A 12,591-nucleotide genomic window follows, 5' to 3' on the forward strand; every position below is an offset into this window, starting at 1 on the left:
ATCCAGTTTGGAGCTCGTTATTTCTCTCGTACTGCATGGCTGCAATATGATTTTAAACTTTGTGAGGCCATGTACAGAATTAGTTCCCTTATTTCAAACAGCTCTCTTGGAGAATATTTCAAAATGACTTGCCCTCTGCTACTTCCCTTTAGAAAAAATTTGGTTTTTCAGTATCAGCCATGATCAGCAATCTTTTGAGGCATGTCATATTCCTGTTGCATTTGAATGCTTCTGTAGGAAAGAAGGCAGGGATTAAGCCCTTGAAACAGTGAAGTAGAGCAAAGATGAAACTTGTGGATGACCACTTTATTCCCTACAACTGCAGGCTTGCAGATTACTGGGGACATTGAATGGGGAAAGCAAAGTTTCTTTTGCATCTAACACGTGGCGCCATTATTTGCGTGCCCGTAATTCCTTTGTTGTAAGGAGAAATAAAAATTCTCTCAAAAGTGCAACACCCAATGTAGAAATGAGTGGGAGTTACAGAAACAATGGTCTTGAAAACTACTTTTGAAAACAATCACTTCCTAGACAGTGTCAAATTCTAGAGCCCACTCTGAGTTTCCAACCCTTTGGAAGAAATGGGATCCTGTAGTAGTGGGGAGGCAATGGGCAACACATCAAGTCATAGAACCCTTCTCTCTTGGTTTGCCAGCTCCACATTGTTCAGAGAAATTCAACTGATGCTAGTTTCATGAAAAATGAAAAAACCAACCAATCTTTTCAGTAACTGCATTTGCTTTAAATTCCACACCCATTAGCTGGGTTGATTGAAAAGGCATGAGTTCAATTAACCCACTTCTTCTCTTGTACCTGATCTACAGCTTCTTCTGAGTCTACTACACAAACCCAGATGACGAAGAGAAAGAGCCGTTGGTGTGTAATAGGGCCTGGGATGCCTCTGTTCCCAAGGAAACTTGCTGACCTCTTCGGCATGGAGACCGATGTGCGGAATCCCAGCCTTAGGAATGGAGGTCTGGGCTCCCGGGCGGCTCAGGGGGCCTTGGGCCAGGAGCCCCAGCAGAGGCAGCTGAGCAGCGTTGCCCCCAGGGTCAGTGCCAGGGATGAGGACAAGGGGAAAACCCAGCATGGCTCAGCCTCGCACAGAGGTAAGGTGGGAGCTGGGCCGCTCTCTGGCAGGAGGAAGGCTCTTGTGCCAGCCTGGAGAGCCTCTTCACATTGCCACGGAACAGTTCTGCCCTGCCATCAGCTCTGCTGCTCCCAGTGCCCCGTGGAGCTGTAGGGTTGTTGAGCTGTGGGGCAGGGAGAGGAGCAGGAGGCTGCATGTGCAGCTGAGCCATTGCTGGCAAGCACAGGGCTCTGGGTTCCCTGCTGTCCCAGGGCATCCCAGAGGCCAGGGTGTTCCCGTGGGAACTCTGTGCAAGGGGGGTCAGGGTGTGCCCCTGTCCTGCCTCAAGTGACTGCTGGCAGGAGCATGTTTCCATGTGCAGCTATTTAGAAGTTTCCAGGAAATGTGTCTCTTGATAGATGGAGCTTCAGATGCTTAAAATTTGAACTGCAGCCTCTGTTATATTTTGTGTGTCCATTTTTCAGACTTGACTGGTTGCCATGTTCCCAAGAACGTTACCCTGGGGTCAGGAGTTTCCCTGCCAACTTCCCAGATGCCCTTATTTCCCAAGACCTCGCCTTCTACCCAAATTTCCCTCCTTCCTCATAAAGCCCATATCTAACTCCCTCTTCTGATTAAGCTGGCCAATCTGCACAATGAAATAGTATTGATTTAGAACACTGGTTTTCTTACACTTTGCAGCCACTTGATTTCAAGTTCTTAAATGTGAAAAGATGTTGTATAGAATGAATTATGGTCTGAACTTTAACAACTGTGTTGGAGAGTATCTCAGAATGAGCTACATTGTTCTACTTACAATAAGAAAATCAGCCTTTAGTCAGGCTGGCCCGAAAGTAGCCCAAGCTCATAGAGTTTAGAATGAAAATCCTTGGAAGAACTAATTATCTAGTACCAAGAAAACAATTTATGTTTGGGTAACACTCCTGCAATCCTAAGTTTTTCCTTTCATGTCCTCTAAAACATTCCAACAAAGTGAAGAAGACGTTGATCTAAATGCATACAGGTATTAGAATCTGGGAGTTCTTTTAGGAAACGGAAAGAAGATGTTTACTAAAATCAGCATAAGGGCAGATAAGAATCTCTGTCAAGAGCAATCTCCATCTCTGCCCTTCCCTATCAAACACAGAGGCTCTCCAGCATTGGGGGGCTGAGGCCTACATCATGTAGCAGGTTTCAGTCTGATGGCCAACACAGTAATGTCATGTCTGCTGCCAGTAGCCCATCCACTGGGATAGGGTCCAGGCATATGTACCTTGCTGATCTCATGCACCATCTCTGTCTTATGAGAGCTCTGCAGTCTGGAACCTGTCTTGCCTGTTGCCCAGCATGATGTTTTTGAGGGCTTGAGTCTGCCAGAGATTTACAGGAACCTTTGCTTCCAGTAGCAGGCCTCCCACTGAGCCAGGCCAAGGAGATGGATCATCCCACGAGTCCTGGTCTTACAAGTGACAAAGACCTGAGGGACGGCTTTGGAAAGGTAAGGGATAAGCACAGGGATGAGCAGAGTTCCTTTCCAGTGGCTGTTTAGTGCTTGGTCCAAAATGTGCCTGAAAATCATCATCTTCCACTCTTGAGGGATGGGAATTCTCTTGGGATTGTATTTGACTGCTACAGAGCAATGAATGGCTTGGCTATTTCCAGTGGTGCCAAAGTCACTGGTTTGGAGATGGTGCTAAGGTCATGGCTGAAGCATTCTTTATGTGCAAAGGCCATTTTAGAGAAGTGCTGAATGGCTGAGCAAGCTGCACATCAGTGAAGGTGGGCAAAGGGCACCCTGAGAAGCAGAGAAGCAAAGATTCTAATGCTGAATATAAGCAATGCTGCAAAATAAAATGGGAGCATTTGTTTTTCCTGGTTACCTTTCTGGCTGTATCTCACAGCCCTCTCATTGTCAAATTTTCTGCTCATCAGTATCAGTGATCCTGCACCTTGTTTTCACATGTTCCTTCCTTTTGGTCTCCTGGTCTCAGAGACCAAGTCATTCAGAGTCCTTTGGAGCTGAGTCCTTCAGAAGCCAGGAAGTGAGAAACAGCTGCAATTCCTGGCCAGGAGTGTTAAGCAGCACCTAATTACTCCTTCTTGCTGCATATTGCACATGGTTTTTATTCTCCTGCCATGGTCTGTAGGAACTGAACTGCCTGCTCACTGGTCATGGGAGCTCTTCATTTGTCTTGGAGCATTCCTATGATTTTCATGCATCAAACAGGGCTTCCTATCATAGATGGCATTTGGAGCAGTGTAAGGTTGTGGCACCAAAGTGTTCCACCTCACTGTGTGTAATTGTCATAGTGAGGATGGGAGATATTCTCCTCAAACTGTTGGAAAGTGTATGGAGCTGGATTCAAGACTATGGCACTCTATGGACTCTGTGCTCCTGATGAGATGTTGTGCCTGGTTTGTTAGTCTCTGCTTACAGGCTGTGATGTATTTCCGTTGCAACTAGATCCGTGCTGCACTGTGCATGTTGGCTGAAAAGAACTTAGAGCCAAAGGATGTGGAGCATTTTGAGGAAGAGATGAAGAAAAGGAGAGAGGAGAAAACATCCTTGCAGCTGCCTCCACAGAGAGTTGAGCCCAGGGATGCAGCTGAAGCAAGTAAGTGGTGCCTACACTTGTGGTCCTTTTTGACCCCTTTCTTGCCCTTTGCACAGTGTTGCAATCAGACTGGGCTGCTATTCCACTTGCATCTGAGTGGAAGCTTGCATGGATTGATTTCCATTGTCCAAAGAAAAATCCAGAGGCATGAAGTGTCTTGCCCATGGCCTCACAGAGTCAGAAACAGAATATCAGCTTCCCACCTTCACCTCTAAAGTCTGTCAGAATGGAGAATTCTCTCTTGCAAAGTCGCCTGGGTCTTCAGTCTCTCTCTTGGAAAGAGGCATGGAGAGACTTGGGCTTCCAGGGAAGGTGAGTCCAGGAGAATGCTTTTCAGCCAAGGTGCAACCTGGAAGAAACCAAATTCAATTCCTTCTAATGAAAACCCCAGAGATCCTTCTCCCGCCACTCCCTGCCAAGGAGCTGGCGCTGTAGAGCTGTGCTGAAGCCCCGAGCCAGTGCTTCTGTTGTAGTCCCAGGAGCAAGCAGCGTTCCCGAGTGAATCCCGGCTGAGGGGCTCTGGCTGCAGTGCTGTTTGCTCTGCCCCGGGGGCGGCAGCAGGAACCTTGGCGGCAGCACTCACGCCGAGGGCATCACACAAGATTATCTGCACTTTCTTTTGAGAGCTTCTCCAGGCTGCCTCTGAATCAGGAAAGTAAAGCAATACTGGGTTTTCCTTGTTTCTTAGGGGAAGTATCACTGCAGTTTGGATTTAAACTAGAAGAGGGTAGATTTAGATTAGATATTAGAGAGTATTTTTTATAATGAAGAGGATGCAATGCTGGAAGGTTTTGCCCAGAGAATCTGTTGTTGCTCCATCCTTGAAGGTGTTCAAGGCCAGTTGACATGGGCGTCTGAGGAACCTGATCTTGATGAAAATGTCCCTGCTTCCAGAGGTTGGACTAGATGGTGGTTAAATAGACCTTCCAACCCAAACGTCTCTGTGATTCTGTGATGCTTGTCCCATGTTAGTGTGCCAGTGTACTACTTGAAGTTCTTTGGCATAACAAAGAGATGTTACCCAGCTCCAGCCAGTTTTCTGGCCATTTCCATTGTCACCATGTCCAGCACGCTCCACTTACAAGCTCCTCTTTGGTCCCTGCAGGCTTTAGCCTACCACCTGTCAATGGCACAGCTTCCAATGTGCAGAGAAAACACCCTGGTAATGCCTTGAAGAAGAAGGTCTTGAGGAAGCAGGACACGGTGCCAATACTGCCCAGTATGCCCATCATCCAGGAGGAAGGCAGTGTCCCATGCAACTCCTCAGGTAGGCCTGCTCCATGGCAGCTCTTTCCCATACGGATTTTTCCTTGCACAAGGAGCACAAATTGCCTCCTGCCTCAGTCAGCACAGCTGGGATCTTTGGTCCATAGCCTGTCCTGAGAATGAACAGCAAATCTACTTTGCAGTTACTCCAGCTTGGTAGTACATCAGCAGTTGGTTCTTAGAGATCCATTGGAAAGTTGAGCTGAATAAAATAGTGGTAAAGGCCTAAGCTCTGGCTTTTGCTCATCCTGATAGTCAAAAGTACAGCGCTGGTGCCAGAAGGCAGCTGCAACTGCAGGGATGAGGTGCAGGACAGTATGCCAGGGTGTGCTCACTGTGCACCAAGTGCCACCACCATCACTTGTCCACTGACCATCTGGGCCCTCTGCCTGTGCTGCTATCCGGCTCTGCAGCCAGCTTTTCTGCTATCCCAGCAAGGCTTGTCTCTGCATGGCAGGCAGTGGCTTGGTGCAGTCGTGCTGCAGCTGCCACGAGTGTGCAATGGCTCGTGGCTGCTGCCATCCCATGGCCTGCAATGCCAAGAGGGAACAAGCAGTGCCTCCTGTGTCAGAACACCCAAATAGAGTGGCTGTGTGTAGCAGATGACAGCCAGGAGGGGCTGCCTGGTGCTCCCAGGCTGTTTGCTGCCTGCAGCAAATGCACAGCACATTGTCCCTGGTGGCTCTTATCTCTCTTTTCTGGGTAGTCTGCCTGTGCTATGATCCCAAGTAAGGTGAGATAAGAAGAAGGGATCTAGGAATGACACTTGGAATGCTCTTTTCTAGTGATGCTACTTCCACCTTCAGAATTGGCCAGAACGAGCCTTACATGGCTCTCCACTCTTATGGAATCTAGATGTGTATGTCTACATACTTCTGTAGGGACATCACTTATGTCAGTGACAGGGGTACATCAGTGATACCCAGATTAGCTCTCGTCTGAATATTTTTGATATTACAGTTTCCCTCACAATTTTTGAGATCATGCAAAGTACCACAAAAACGCTACTGATTCTCGACTACTTCATCTAGATTCTGTGCCATATTTATACTCCATCATTTTTGAAAGCTCAGCTGTTTTCATCTACACATTAGAAAATGAGCTTTGGAGTGCATGACATGAAATTTTTGATTGACAATGCTTTTGATGACAAATGGGTTTCATAAGAAATGCATGTATCTTCTGATTTTGCTCACACCTTGTAATTTTTTTTCCTAACAAAAAAACCTTAATTACAGTAAACCCAGGACAACATATTATCAAGAGAGTGCATCTGTCACCAATTTGCATCTCTATTTGAATGTTTTTATCCTCAGTTTGCATTTGGAATGCTTTTGTATGTATTATCTAGACTGGAAATTACATTTTTCCACAAAAGAAAGCTTAGGCATTGCAGAGTGTGCACACACGTCCATTTGACAGCAAATAAATTCCACTCAGCATGTTTGAAATACATCCAGTGTGTACCTCGGAGACAGTAAAGATTCCTGATGTTAGGAAAGAATAAAATCTATAAACTCGTCCTTTCCCAATAATAGGCTAACATGTATGTGCACTCAGCTACCTGCTGTCTAGAATATTTGAAGTCAATGGGATCAGAGGCGCGGTCAGGCGTGAAGGGTCTGGTATGGCTGTTCCCTGGGAGTTGTTCCATGAGGATTCAGACGGGCCCAGCAGGGCTGGGTTGTTCACGCTTGGCTTGGTGCTGCCACGAGGCAGCTGCAGGTCTTTCTCAGGGAATTGCAGAGTGCCTCTGTCCTCAGGGCTGGAGGAAATCAGGGTGCTGGGACAAGAGAGGCCCCTGGGGGTTCCCTCCTGGGGTAGCCAGTCCCGCTGGTGGGCACAGTGTGGCAGGGAGTGGGAGCTCTGCGGCCTCAGGAATTGCCGCTGGCTATGCTACCTGTGGCACTTGGGCAATTGTCAGGTTTAGCCTGGAGCTGTGCCCAGCTGGGGGGCTGTCAGAAAGCAAGGAGCCCAAGGTGGCAGAGGGCAGGGAAGTGTGTGAGCCAGTGCCAGTGTGCAGCACATGGAATCCTGTGTGGGAGCTGGCGCTGCAGGCCACTCCATGGCGGGTGCCTTGCCCGGGGCTGCAGCGCTCAGGGCTGACCCTCTCCTTACAGTGACCTCGCAGACGGCCACTGGTGCCGAGCGCCGAGAGGAGCTGCTCTGTGGCAACGGGCACAAGGACACAGCCTCTCCTGATCCACAGCAGTCCTTGCGGGAGGCACTCTCCCTGCTCGACAGCGATGACTGGTAAGAAAGGCCCCGGTCACTCTGTCTCCCTCTTAGCGTTAAGGGAGGTTAGAAGTGAATCTTGCTAGTGCCTCTGAGCCCTGACAGCCCAGAAGGCCAAAAGGCACTTGTGAAACCACCTCAGAGCTGTCAGGGGGTAAAGACTGGAGTGCAGCCTTTCCTTGGCCTTGGAATGCAGCTGTGCTCCAGCTGCAGCAGGTCTGTGCTGTTTCCTTGCTTTGCCTGCTAGTTCGTGGAGTTGCAAAGGACATCTTGAGGGAAGAGAGGCAGCTGTGGAATGAGATGATTTGCTAACTGAAGGCAGAAGCAGGATGGCAGCTGTTCTGATTGTAGAGATTTGGGAGCCTTGAGGCACTGGCCCAGTGGGACTGAGTCAGATTTCTCTCTGGTCCCACTGATGACAGCAATGACAGGTCACAGGGTCTCCCTGTGACCTGTTGCATGTGGATCTCAGAAGCAGCTGCAGGGAGTTGCTGTTTCTGAGAAATAGACTGATCTGTGCTTTCTTGTCTCACAGCCTGTCATTGATCCTGAATGGGTCATGGCAGAAGAGAAGGAGAAAGAAATGAAATCGTCTAGGAATCTTGCACTTTTAGAATTGAACTTCCTTCTCACTGCTTCATATGGGCCTAGGATGTTTTGTCAATACTCACCATGTGTCCCAAAATTAGACAGAATGAGGCCCAGATGTGATAAGCCTACAAATGCTAGGTGATGCTGACTGTCTTTTTGATGTCGTGTTTAGCATCCACTCACTGGTGGATGCTTCATTCACTCAGGGGTAAAGACTCCATTCACACTGGGATAAGCAAGAAAAGTCTGCCACATCTGCCACATCCGCCACATCCTTGTGCAGAGTCATTTCCTTTGCTTTCTCTTCCCCATTTTTGTTTGGCGCCCTGTGAGGTGCAGTGAGTTTCTGCAGGTGTTGGGGGGTCCAGGCGACACTCAGGGGTGCCTGTGGGATCTGTCACCAGCCCTGCGCAGCAGCCCTGATGCCTCACACACCTTTCTGTACCTCCAGGCCTGCACAGCGCAAGAGTTGAGAGACAGAGTTGTCTGCACCTTTTAAATGACATGTGTCTGTAGTGTGGATTGTTTTAGATACAGGATTTTGGGAAAAGGCAGACTTTTGACTATTCTTGCCCAGGTGTGGAATCTTCTGGGACATTCTGCTGCTGTTTGGGGAATGTGGAGTTGGAGTGGAAGGGAGTGGGTGACAGATAGGCCTAGACTGTAGAGTGGAAATTCAGCTCCAGAGTGCCAGTGCAGACTCTCACAGCTGAACTGCCTGCAGGGGCTGGCAAAGAAGGAAAATGTCCCAGTGACAGCCCGATGAGATTTTGTCTTAGGTACAGGTAGAGGGATGAGACAAAAAAACCCAGCATGGGCCACTCTCACAGCTTGTAGGAAGCCATGCAATAGGAGCCAGAGATTACTGAAAGGCTGTCTTCTAAAACAGCCATAAATGAAGACTCTGAAGGTCCTGTATTTGCCTCTTGGATTTGTGTATGCTTTTGAATGCCACAGCATCCTGTGGAAATGAGATCCACGATTTTATTAAGTACTCCTTGAAAAGCACCTCCCATTGTTTGACTGAGCTGCCAGCCTGGTAATTGCAGGGGTTGCTCCTTAGTTCTCGGCTGGAGAGAAAAATCAATCTTTTTGGTACTTGCCTTTCAGGGAGACGAAGGAGAAGGGACTGGGCATCATCAAACACCTGGCTGGGTCCCATTCAGAGGTCCTGCTTTCAAGACTTCGTGAGATTTGCTTGGCTGTTACCAGTGAGGTGAGGACACTGTTCTGAATTGTCCCCTGTACTTCATACACGATGTGTAGGGTAGATATGTGCTTGCTCATCTCCGTGTGTGCTCAGGGACTACCTTCATTTCTGTTTTTCTACCTTCTATTTCTAATGTCTGTCAGCTATCTGTAGGATCTGTGTGTACATGGAGCTGTATTTACTGGTAGGTTGGGTATCTGACACGCATCTTTGAGTGAGCTGCCATTAGAATGAAATGTGCAAATGCAGAAACAGATCCACTAGTTATGTTATTTGCCAGCGTCCTAAGCTCTGCCCGAGCTGCAATTCAACACTGCAAATTAGTCTGTAGACCTGAGTCTGTGTTTTCTGTTTCCTGGCTGAGTGCTTCACCTGCTGGTGTAGCTTTTTTGAACAGGAGCACGTGACTCTTTTATCCTTATGACTTGTGCCTTTGTGATTTGAACGCAGCACTTGCTTTCATTTGATTCTTTGTTTATCACATAAAAGAGCCTAAAATCAAAGCACATGTCATTATAGAGGGATTAAGTAGAACATTTCAGGGAAATGGGGTTTCTTTTAGGCCTGAAGTAAGCAGGTGTGAGGCCAGAAATTGGTGCCAGAGGAAGTGCCTTTCTGTGCTTGTGCTCTTCTGCTCATTGGGTGCTCTCATGTTCCTCTGTACACAGTGGGATATGTTGTCATTTCCTGGGACTTTTGTCGAAGGCAACTGGTTTTCTATTCAAGGTGATTCTTCTGTTTCCCCTCATGACTTCCCCAGGTGGCCAACCTCCGGTCTAAGGTGTCCCACTCGGCCATTATCACTCTGGGAGAGTTTTTTATGACCTTGAAGGAGGACATGGACTCTGAGGTGGATGAGGTTGCTCGGGTCCTTCTCAGGACAGTGTGTAACTGCCCAGAGTTTGTTGAGAAAGCAGCCAGTCAGACCCTGGGGATCATGGTGGACAATGTGACTCCTGCACGAGCAATCACGGCTCTTGTGGACAGTGGAGTCAGGTAGGTTCTTCTTCTTTCAGTGATGTTCTTCAGCTTCTAGTGTGCAGGTGGGAGAAGGGATGAGAGAAAGAATAGGAATAGTGGGAGGGAAGCGTCCTGTATCCTTCATCTTCTGTCAACACAGTGTCTGGATTCTCTAATCCAAGTCCATCCTTTCCTCTTGTCCCCAGTTTCTGCCCTCCTGCCGCCTATGAGTTCTCAGAATCACAGAACTGTAGATTATGGGGAATTGGAAGGCACCCATCAGGATCATTTAGTCCAGCACAGAACACCTCGAGGGTCACACAATGTGCCTGAGATTGTTGTCCAAATGCTTCTTGAACTCTGTCAGGCTTGGTGCTGTGATCACTGGCCTGGGGACCCTGTTCCAGTGCCCAACCACCCTCTGGGTGAAAAACCTTTTCCTGATCTCCAACCTAAACCTCCTCTGACTCTGCTTCCTGCTGCTTCCTGGAGTTCTCCCAGTCTGTCAGAGTTGTCTAAATGTGATGAATGGTGGGGAAGAGAAAATGCCTGCAAAGGCTAAGGATTTGCTCTTTTGTGCTTTTGTGGGAAGGGACACAATTGCAATTGCAGCTGTGATCACTCTTTAATATTTCACAGCACTAAGCACAGAGGCCTTGGGAAAAACCATGCATCCTCATTATTCCATTAACTTGTGAAAGGGAGGGGACTTGATGGGGCATGGAGTATATGGGGGAGAATGTGCTGCATGTGGCACAGGCTGCACAGCAGGTACAGCTCCTGCCAGAAGGAGGCTTGTATGACTGTCCTGGCCATAGAGCTCTATTTTCTATTCAAACTGATATTTCATGTTAGCCTTGAGATGATGAATCACTTCACAGGCACCTTCACATGCCGACTGCCATGAGACAGCTGAAGCAAATGCTGCCTTAAGTGTTTGTGCTGGGCCTGGTAATTGCCACTCTCTAGAACCAGTCTAAAATGACTGCCTCTCTTGCATCAGCTTTGCAATATATTAAAACGTTCAGATGTATCCCTTGCCAAGCCTCAGAGAAGAAACAGGCTGTACAGCTGTATTTTCTGCAACTTCAGAGCCCCCAGCATGTTTTCTATTCATTTGTTGTTTTGCAAAGCTCTGCAGATTTGGAGATTAATGGCTGGATGGAGCCTCAGTCCTTCTTCAGTGCTGTGTAGTGGGTACCCTCTGATGGGTCAGCATGAATTGTCTTACATTTCTAAAGAAGTCATATGTAATCTCTTTCTTTAATCTTTCTCAGAGTAAATATTGGGAAAGCAATTGAGTATCAGATAGTGCAGGGAGACTGAATTTCTTGTTCTTCCTTGCAGACAGTCCATCTGTCCAATGCTAACTTTGAGTTCTGTCTGAGGACAGAACCTTCTACATGTGTCTAAAGTGTCAGGGAGAGCCCAGGCCTCCTTCCCCCAGCAAGGACAGGGAGCACGCTCTGGCCAAGGCCTCTGCTGCTCTTGCTCCTTCTCCCTGTGCCCCAGTGTTTGCTCTCCTGTTCCCAGGAGCCGCCACGTCCAGGTGCGGAAGTGTGCGGCCAAACTGCTCCTGTCCCTGATGGAGAAAATTGGAGTCACGAAGCTCCCAGGCACAGCCAGGGCTGAGAGGCTGGCGCACGCGGCAGGGACGCTTGCTCAGGACCATCACAAGGATACAAGGTAATGATCTTCATTTCACCTCCTGAGACAGGAAAACTCTTTTGTGTCTGTCTGTAAAGGCAAAACCACAAAAGAGTGGAAACAAAAGGAAATGTGAAGTTACCTCAATGTGTGGATGAAAGCCAAAGAATCATGGAATGCACTGAGTTTTATGGGACCCATAAGGGTTATTGATTCCAGCTCCTGGCCATGTGCAGGACATGCCAAGAGTCACTCCATGTGCCCAAGAGCATTGTCCAAATGCTTCTCGAGGTCTGTCAGGCTTAGTGTTGTGACCATTGCTCTGGCTTTTCTGGGGAAATGACTGTACTGGGTGTCCTGAGGTTGTCCAATATAAATTAGTATTGCCAACTTCCTGTGACTCTAAGGACTCTTTCCTGAGATCAGAAGAGCTCCGATTAGCCACTCAAAAAGTTTTGTTTGGTCTTAGGTGCACAACACAAAGCCAAAGTCTTAGCTAATATTCATCACTGGAGGATCCCAAACATCTATTTCTCATTAACTTGAGACTTTCCTAGAAACATTTCAGAGCTCTTTAGCTAATATATTTAGGCTTTCTAAACTTTTTCTGCAGATTTCTCTAATGCTGTCTTCTGAGGCTTAATGACCTCTAAATTTCTTCTTGAAGAGAAATGTGGGTTCCTAGTGGCAAAATCAACCAAAGCCACCAAATTCCCCTTACTGTGATGATTAAATTCCCATTAATAGCATCCGAGAACGAAGAAGAACTAGTGCATACATATAGTATAGAATTACCAATAGGAAGCATGAGGTGTTTTGTTCTGGCTTCCCTGTTAGTTCAAGAAAGGCAAATTCTTGTATTGTATTGCCATTGCAAATGGCAGGAAGGTGTTGCTAAGAGGATCTGATAAGAAAGCAGATGTGTTATGCTTGCTCCCTGGGATCCTTTGATCCCACAGAAGCACACTCACAGTTTCATGTGAGTTAAATGGTATTTT

The sequence above is a fragment of the Sturnus vulgaris genome, chromosome 8 (assembly GCF_052056855.1).
Source record: "Sturnus vulgaris isolate bStuVul1 chromosome 8, bStuVul1.hap1, whole genome shotgun sequence".
Classification (NCBI taxonomy): domain Eukaryota; kingdom Metazoa; phylum Chordata; class Aves; order Passeriformes; family Sturnidae; genus Sturnus; species Sturnus vulgaris.